Below are 8,807 nucleotides of genomic sequence, written 5' to 3'. Positions count from 1 at the left end.
TAGTTTTGAACTTTTCTGCTTCCCTAACTTTGACTTGATTGTAGCCTGAAAAACCATCCATCATAGATAGTAATTCATTTCCAATAACTTTTTGTAAAAGAGCCTCCATGTTAGGTAAAGCATAATTATCTTTCAAAGATGAAACATTTAAATTTTTAAAATCCACACACAGACTGATATCACCATTCTTTTTTCTTATTGGGACCAAATTGGATACCCATGTTGAGTGCCTTACAAGCTCAATTATACCAACATTCCTCATTTTCATCAGCTCTTCTTTCATCTTGGGAGATAAGATAGGGTTTATTGGCCTTTGCTTTTGTCTAAATGGCTTTGCATCAGGCTTCAAGGGTATCTCATGTTGGAACAAATCTTTCATGTATGCTTTAAGGTCGTTATATGACCAAGCAAAGACATGTCTATATTTCCTTAGTAGACTAATCAATATTGTCCTGATCTTTGGTGTGAGATTTTTTCCAATATATATTTCTCTTGGATTGCTCTCACATCCCAAGTTTATTTTTTCAATGCCTTCACACCCTCCTGAACTAGGTCTAAAATTGGCCATATCTTTGTCATCAAACATTCTTTCAAGCTCTACCAATCCCTTCAGGATTTTATTTGTCTTCAGCTGCAGCACCTCCTGCCCAAGTACTGTCTCTTTGCCATCCTTGTCTTCTACAAGTCCATTCCAATCAATCTGTTGGTCTACATACTGATCTTCACAAAAGAGAAACTTTAGCAAATCCTTGTCATCATCAAACACTTGCCAACTCTTAACATTATCAGGAACATATGGTCTTGTTTTAATTTCAACTTGTGTAGTATCATCAAAAGGGATATCATTATGTTTGATTGCTAGGTTAGCCATATTGCTAGGTTAGCGATGAAGTCCGCCAAAATAGTATTGGACCTTTTAGTCCAATTAATGGAAAAAGCATCAAAGAGTTCAATGTAATCCCAAACCGCATTCCTGTAACTTCTTAATTTTGTAATTTTTGCAGTAAATTTGTCTCTAACTTGTGAAACAACTAATTCTGAATCCCCATAAACTATTAGTAACTTAATGCCATGCTTATTTGCTATTTTAAGTCCTAATAAGAGAGCTTCATATTCAGCAATATTATTAGTACATTCAAAAGCCAATGAGAAAGAATATTTAAAAGATTTTCCATTAGGTAAAATAAACACAACTCCTGCTCCATTTCCATCCTTACTGCAAGCACCATCAAAATATAATTGCCAACTCAAACTTTCATTTTGCTTAATAGCCTCTACAATTTTTCAACTTCTAAAGGTTTATAAATACTCACCTGAAAGTTGTCCATATCAGAATGGCAAAAGCAAGTTATTTGATCAGGATCAAATTCCTTTATGAGGTAGGGAGATCTTGGTTCTTTGTTGATTCTTACCTCTGCTCCTCTGACCGGGATGGTAGCATATGATAGATCTAATTGCACATATCCACCTACCAAGTTCGACCACTGTTTGGATAGCAGCATCCTATAGTTCACAGGCACTTGCACAACTATTACATTCATTTTATAGGTAGTGTCTGGACAAGCTGGAAACCTGAACTCAATATCCTTCATGATCCCGACCACTGGGACTGACCTATTATCCATTGCATAACATTTTCCATAAGGGGTATCTACCTTCATTCCCAGCTCTTTCATGGCATCCTCTAGCATAATATTTATTGTTGCTCCTAAGTCTATCATGCAGTTTATTACCATCTTATTATTTATAAGTAGTGTTAAATAAAAAGGATCCACTTGTGATAAGTTTTTGGTAATGGATGTGCCTAAGTAAATCATTGGAGGATCCTCTTTTAACTTGGAAGTGGCTTTACTTAAATCACCAACATTTGATATGATTTTCAAGGTCTCATCCTTATATCCTGGAAATTTCATCACTTCAAGCAAAGGCATAGAAATTTTTACCTAAGACAATGCTTGAGACATAAAAGTTCCACAGTTTGAAGAAGGCTTACTGATTTGTTTTTTCTCCACAGGCTTGACGAGCTTTGGCCTTTTCATTTGTTTAATCCATTCTAGTTCCTTCCCTTTCTTGGCACTTGTATCCTTGCCCTTGGTTGTGTCGTTATTTGTCGCATTTGATTTTGTGACCCTAGCAAAAATACCTGTTGGCTTACCCTGCTCATTGTTGACATTCCTATTTCTCAGCTAGTAATTGCTTTTCACTTGTTCTATAGCTGCAATAGTGAAATATTTCTTATCCTCTTCAATCAAGTTTCTCAAAGAAGGCACTGCTTCCTCCTAAAACAATTTTCTCAAGGCAGGGATATCTTCATCATCATCAGAAAAAACCTATTGTATGCTATATTGCAAATTCTTTCTTCCTTGATGCACATTAGAATATTCTTCTTCTTGAGATAAATCCTCATCTCTTCCCCAATATGGATTAGACGAAAGGGCATTGACAGTTGGTTCATAATCCTTATTTTTATCTTCCTCTTCTATCAAGCCCTGGGCAATCATACACTATTCTACAACATGAGGCAAATTACATACATCACACCATGGATTCTCATCTACAAAGTTTGTGACTTTCTTTAATGGATCAAGAGTCTCTTTATTTGTATTAGGTTTTATTGGTTTGCCATCCTTCCAAATTGTGTTATATGGCATGTCATGCAACCTCGTCCTATTGTAATTTATTTGCTTATTGTTTTTGTATGGTGGCCTTTCATTAGGATTTTGCTTACCCTTTAGGTCCTTAAGCATGTCCATGATCTGAGTAAGATCATCTTTCTTGGGAACCCTGGAATTGTACAACTTTGGATCATCTCTCTTAGCAACCTTCCCAGCAACCTTCCTATTATTCTTAATAGTAGCAGTTGTCTTGAATGCTTGTTGTAAAGTATCAGGTCTATGAGACAAAATCTCATAATGTGTTTTGTTGTTAAAAGCACTCAAATAAAAGTTAATAAAAAATGAATCAACAGGTCTGACATCTTTGGGTATTCTATTTAGTACTTTATTAAATCTTTTATTAAATTCAACAACTGATTCATTTTGATTCTTTTTTATACTTGTTAATTCATGGGATGCAAATGAAGGATCATTGTGATCTCCAAATTCTTCCAAGAACAGTGTTACAAATTCCTGCCAGCTATAGATACATCTATCAGGAAGGCTTCTATACCATTCTCTTGCATCTTCTGTCAAAGATTGAATAAACAATTTCATGAATACATCCTCATGAGGAACCTCAAATTCTTCAATGATAATTTTTATATTAACTACATGTTGTTCTGTTGAATCAATTCCATTTCTTGAGAATTTGGGGATTGTTGATCTTAAATCATTAGCGATTTGATTTGGATAACCAACAATGCCAGTGAAATCCAATTGTCTATATCTTTCAATGATCATAGGTTGTTTGCCAACATGATGGTTGCTTTGATTGTTCATACTTCCTCTATTGAATCCACCATTGTTGCCATAATTACCATTGTTCCCAATGTTTCCTCCACCATTATTATTACTAGTGTTTCCATTATTACCTCCATTGCTATTGTTGTTGTTCCTATCTCCACCATTGCCATTTCCATAATTGCCATTATTACCTCTATTATGTCCATTATTTTGATTGCTGTCATACCCATTACTTCCTATATGGTTACCCCTATTTTTGTTATTCCAGTTCCCATCATTTCCCCCATTTCCATTCCTTCTTCCATCCTCCTGCCTTTCTTCACTTTGATTCCTATACGCATCCCTCCATCTTCTACTTCCATTTAATAATGGGTTATCATAAGTTACAAAAGGTTGGTCTATTGTTCTCATATGAGGGGGACCATATTTAGGATTTGTTGGCCTATTTCCTTCACCTTTACTTTTGTCTTCTATTTCTTCTTACCTAGGACTTTGAATTGTATCTCTTTTTATTCCTAGTTTTTGCAACACCCAATTTGGTTGTCTCTTAAGAGCTTTTGCCATCTTGGATTCATCTCCATTTAAATCAGCCATTTTAAGTATGATTTCATCCCACTGCCTCTTTTCCTGTTCCTCAGCAGTCAGGATCTCATCATGACCACCTTTATTGTTTTTTATATTTAAGTTATAAAAAGGATATTCCTCCAGATTTTCAAATTTATTACCAGACGAGGAACCTTCCTCTCTACTAGGAAATCTCTTATAACCTTCAAATGCCATGTTTGATTTCTTCTCTTTGTTCCTTTTCTTGGGACTCAACTGAACAAACATCTTCTTGTCCTTTGTGCAGAGACCTCCTCCCCTGCATAAATCTTATTGACAAATTCCTAGGGGTTTCTCTTACTTTCTCAACTTACCAATTATTACTCATAAAATAAAAGTAGAGTCGCCACCTCCTAAGAGGAATTATACTTTCATTAATCTTCTGGGCTCCCTCCTTTAGCAAAGTCTAAAGTGAAACCAACAGAAATTTTGAATACTTCTTATCACAACTCCCCAGTAGAGTCGCCAATTTGTTGGGTGACTTGGGTGGGGAAAACAAAACTTATCAAATCTTCAATGAAAAAACACCAGAGCTTCTAGGTGAATGTCAAACTATGTATGACAACTCCCCAACAGAGTCGCCAATCTGTTGGTTGTGGGACTCAAATGGGGAACTCTCAACTAGTTACTAATTCAATAATCTATCACCAGATATTCTAGATTATATTTTAACAATATCTTCAATTTAACTCCCTAGCAGAATCTTAGTAATTCCTCCCCAGCAAATTCACCAATTTGTTGGTTCCCAAAAACACAAATTGGAAAACCAAAAGACTTGCCAAATCCTCAAGTAGTCCAATCAGCCTTAGCCAACGAACAGGGACAGTCAAGGACTAGATCCCTCTGCACTTTAGGCTCCACTGAACCTAGGTGGGTTTTCCTCTTCTTCTCAAGCACAAAAGAGGTTATTTATAGTGGAATTAAATTTTTTACCAAGTTTACACAACTAGCAAATTATTGTTCTGCAACTATGCTTTATTATGTGTTTTAACGAATGCTTCTTGAATGTTGATAAAATAAAATGAATTAAAATGTATTATGAAAAATGATTGCTCTAAAGACTTGTAGAAATCATGTATAGATCAGTTCTTATAGGATTCAGAAGAATGTTTCTCTAATAAGGACCTTATGCATAACAATCCCAACCCATAGAAGATAAATAACAGACCAATGCCTCTATCTGAGGATATAGATGTTACTTTGTGGACAACCAATTCGATCAACTCAAGAGACAGTATTAACTATCACTGTGAAGGTTTCAGTATGTGTTACATAAATAATGAAAAAACCAATTCCATATTTAGTGCGACATCATGTGATGGCACATCACAGCAAGTCCAAAAGTAGGTTTATCAAGAGGACAAAATTAATTCATCAACACAGAAAGTATACAATATCTTGGATAGAAACATTGAACCTTGTATATTAATCTTTTAATTGGTATTGCATACAAAAGCTACACTTGAAGATACTCCATTACAATCAATTTGCATCAATAGATACTTCTTCTTCCCATAGACTTCTCTAGTACATAATACTATAGCCCTTACAAGCCGTCTCCCAATCTATCTCCCTGTCATCGGTTTTGGTATCCCGTTATATATATAACTGAAGGGATGTGAACAAGATTCAAACTGATGCGTCTATTTCTAACGACTACCTAATTTGCAACTGAAGACATGTAATTACAACATGACAAACAACTAAGTTCACGGACTGAGATCTCAGACATTCTTGTAGTTTCTTCCACTTGTATACTCCTCAGTGCCATTGTCTTCCCAATAAACAAATCCTACATGAGAGAAAGAAAATTAGGTATCCATTAAGTCAAACATAAAAACTTACCTTCGGTTGTATCGACATGTCTTCTCAATGAGATCTCCTTCTTCGCGACCACCTTAACTTCCTCATCGAGTATCGGCATGACATGAAAACACCTTTCTTCGATGACCTAAGTTACCCCGATGACATGATCTATATCAGTGTAACTTATTCCGATGACTACACCTCTCATTGGGTATCAGAATAACTCATTTCACCCTTTTCTGATGCTAGAAGTCACCCCGACAGATCCACCCTATGTGGCATTCTGCCCATCAGGCATTGGCATAACTTTAGAATTGTGTCTCTGGTATCATAAGCTTTCCTGACGAGTCCTCCCGCACTTTACTCTCCTTTTCAGGCTGCTTCGGTCCATTGATGTAAGTTTTTCGGTTCTTTCTTGAAATTTAACATTTTCTCCGATGAACCCATCTTCAGTTCCCTTCAGTCATCGGGTATCAGGATAGAGTTTTTTCATTATTTCCAATCTCCTGATGCTATAAGTCCATGATCTACACTACCTTTTCATCGTTACAAGTTACACCGATCCCTTAACAATTTTTACACTTTCCCCGTTAAGTCGATGCATAATGATAGAAAACACCCTCCTTCTGTGTCATTAGAACAAGCTATCCTGATGGTATGACTTTCCTAAGAGTGTGCATCGTGCTGAATATCATTTAAGTGCTCCAATAAGTCTGCCTTTTGATTTATTGGTAAATGTCATGTCGATAATCCTTCTTTTGCTTGCCAATACTGTTTCATTGGGACTACTTATGTCAATAATTAAATTTTGCAGTTTTGAAAAAATGAGTCATCCACCATGAATAATAGTGATCCTAGCTATCCCACAGGGTTTGATACATACTAAAAAACAATCTTAGCTTATACCATAATGACTTCTCCACTGATAAATGCTCCCATACTGGATTCCTTGTGCAGTCTATACTTAGTGCATGCCCTTAGTATGCCCAAGTGATACCTTGACACTCCTAAAATAGTTGATCCTTAGAGAACTTTTCTCGTGCTAATAAGGTTCCTATACATGCAAACCAGCAGTAAATGCTCCATAATAGCACATAAAATTTTGCAAAAATGTGTGCTAACAGGTTCTATGATCTGGGGCATGCTCTAAAAAAGAAAGTTGAGTTAATCAAACAAGCATTATTTTGGATCTGTAATAAAGGTTGTGAGACTCTATTCTAGCTTGATTTGTGGGATAGGCACTATAGCATCCTAAATTGCACTCCCTTACAATTTGGACCATGTTTAGGGATCTCACCTTAGTGCCTGCATCTCCATGTTTGAGTGAGACCTATTTAGTCCTCCTACCATGCAATAATGGCCATATTATATCATTTTATCTTGTTGGACCCTTAACCTTGGCCCAAATATGGGGTAGGACTAGGGCATGGTGCCTTAATTGGTCCTCACGAGGACCGTGGTGCCACGCCATGGTCCTCCCTAATTGGTGCCCATTTTGAACCCTTTGCCTTGTTCAAAATTTGAGTAGGAAACATTTCCTTGTGTTGGCCTATGTCAAAAAATTAACGCTGACAATGGGCAAGTATGTAAGGTCTTCCCCTCTCATTTGGATACAAGAGGCATAAGTGGATTTAAATTCCCTTTAACTATTTAATTAATCAATTTAATTAAATCTAAAGTCTTCTTTTATCATTCTACACATCATAAAATTGGGCCCTTTACCCTAAGTGTGCCCCGTTTTATTCCTTCAATTAATGGATTCATCAAAAGCCCTAATTATGTCCTATTTCGACCTTCAAGGCCCGATTTCACATATGTAAACACCTTTAATCATTGTGCCCACTTGGGGACCACATTATCATCATAATACCTTGCATCCCTAAAAATTTAGAAAAAAGTTGGTTGGACCGATGTGATTCATATCAGTCCCTACTTTTTCTCCCCGAATTTCAAGATCATGTTTTGGCAATATTATAATGTTTAAACCCAACTTGGTGTAAAAATATATCATTTTTAAGTCGGCCTATGATCAAAAAACAATGTTAGGGTTTCATACTTATAGCCTTTCCTTTCCTCATTTGAGGGATCCATCAACAAGCAATTGAAGGGAGCCTCTTGTGAAGTGAAAGTGCAGATTATGTGAAGTTTTCTCAAGCATTCATCAAGTCTACATCAACCATTTTCATTCAACCATTGTGGAGCAAATTACATCATTCATTTGTAAGCATGTGTGTGTGATTAGGGTTTTGTCATGTGCATGCCATTTCATACATATGTGATTACATTCGAGAAACAAAGCATCATTATCAGTCATTGTAGTTTTGAGGTATACCTTTCCATAATTTATTTCAAGCATTTGCAATATTTCATTCAAGGTTGATTCCAAACCGAGGTTTGACTTAGGAAAACCCCTATCCCCAACCCCTTTTCTCTTATTTTTGTGTGTAGGAAACAATTACGGAGTTGTATTCTTCAAATTAAGCTTTATTCACAGAGACAAATCATCCCCCTTTGGCATGCGAAAAGTTTGGAGGACAGATGTGATGTGCAATGGTCCCGACACTTATTGGTCAATTTCGTGGAGCAGGTTTGATTCAACTTACATTACTCAAATCTAGGTGCATGCAAAAATCCTACATTCGTAGCTCGTTGTTTTCATACTTTTATCTCCATTTTTTAGCATTTTACCTAATTTCAGCATTTCAACTCACAAAAGAGGAATGCACATTCAATCCAAAATTCACTTAGCATTTAGTCTTGATCTAATTCATGTCTAGATGTAGTGAAATCTCCATCCTCTTTTTAATGTAATGTCCCCTAAGTGAACAATTAGTGGTTTTCATTCTTTTGAGTGGAAACCCTAAATTTTTCAACGTTATAGGCACCGTCCCATCTTATCTATGTGCATACACTAGCAGTGTTTATGTAACAATTTTCTTGAAGCAAGTTGGAGTAGACTGGACGACTTTAAATATTTCCAAGACCTCATTTCAGCCT

Source organism: Cryptomeria japonica, chromosome 11 (assembly GCF_030272615.1).
Source record: "Cryptomeria japonica chromosome 11, Sugi_1.0, whole genome shotgun sequence".
Classification (NCBI taxonomy): Eukaryota; Viridiplantae; Streptophyta; class Pinopsida; order Cupressales; family Cupressaceae; genus Cryptomeria; species Cryptomeria japonica.
Note: the sequence above shows the minus strand (reverse complement) of the source record.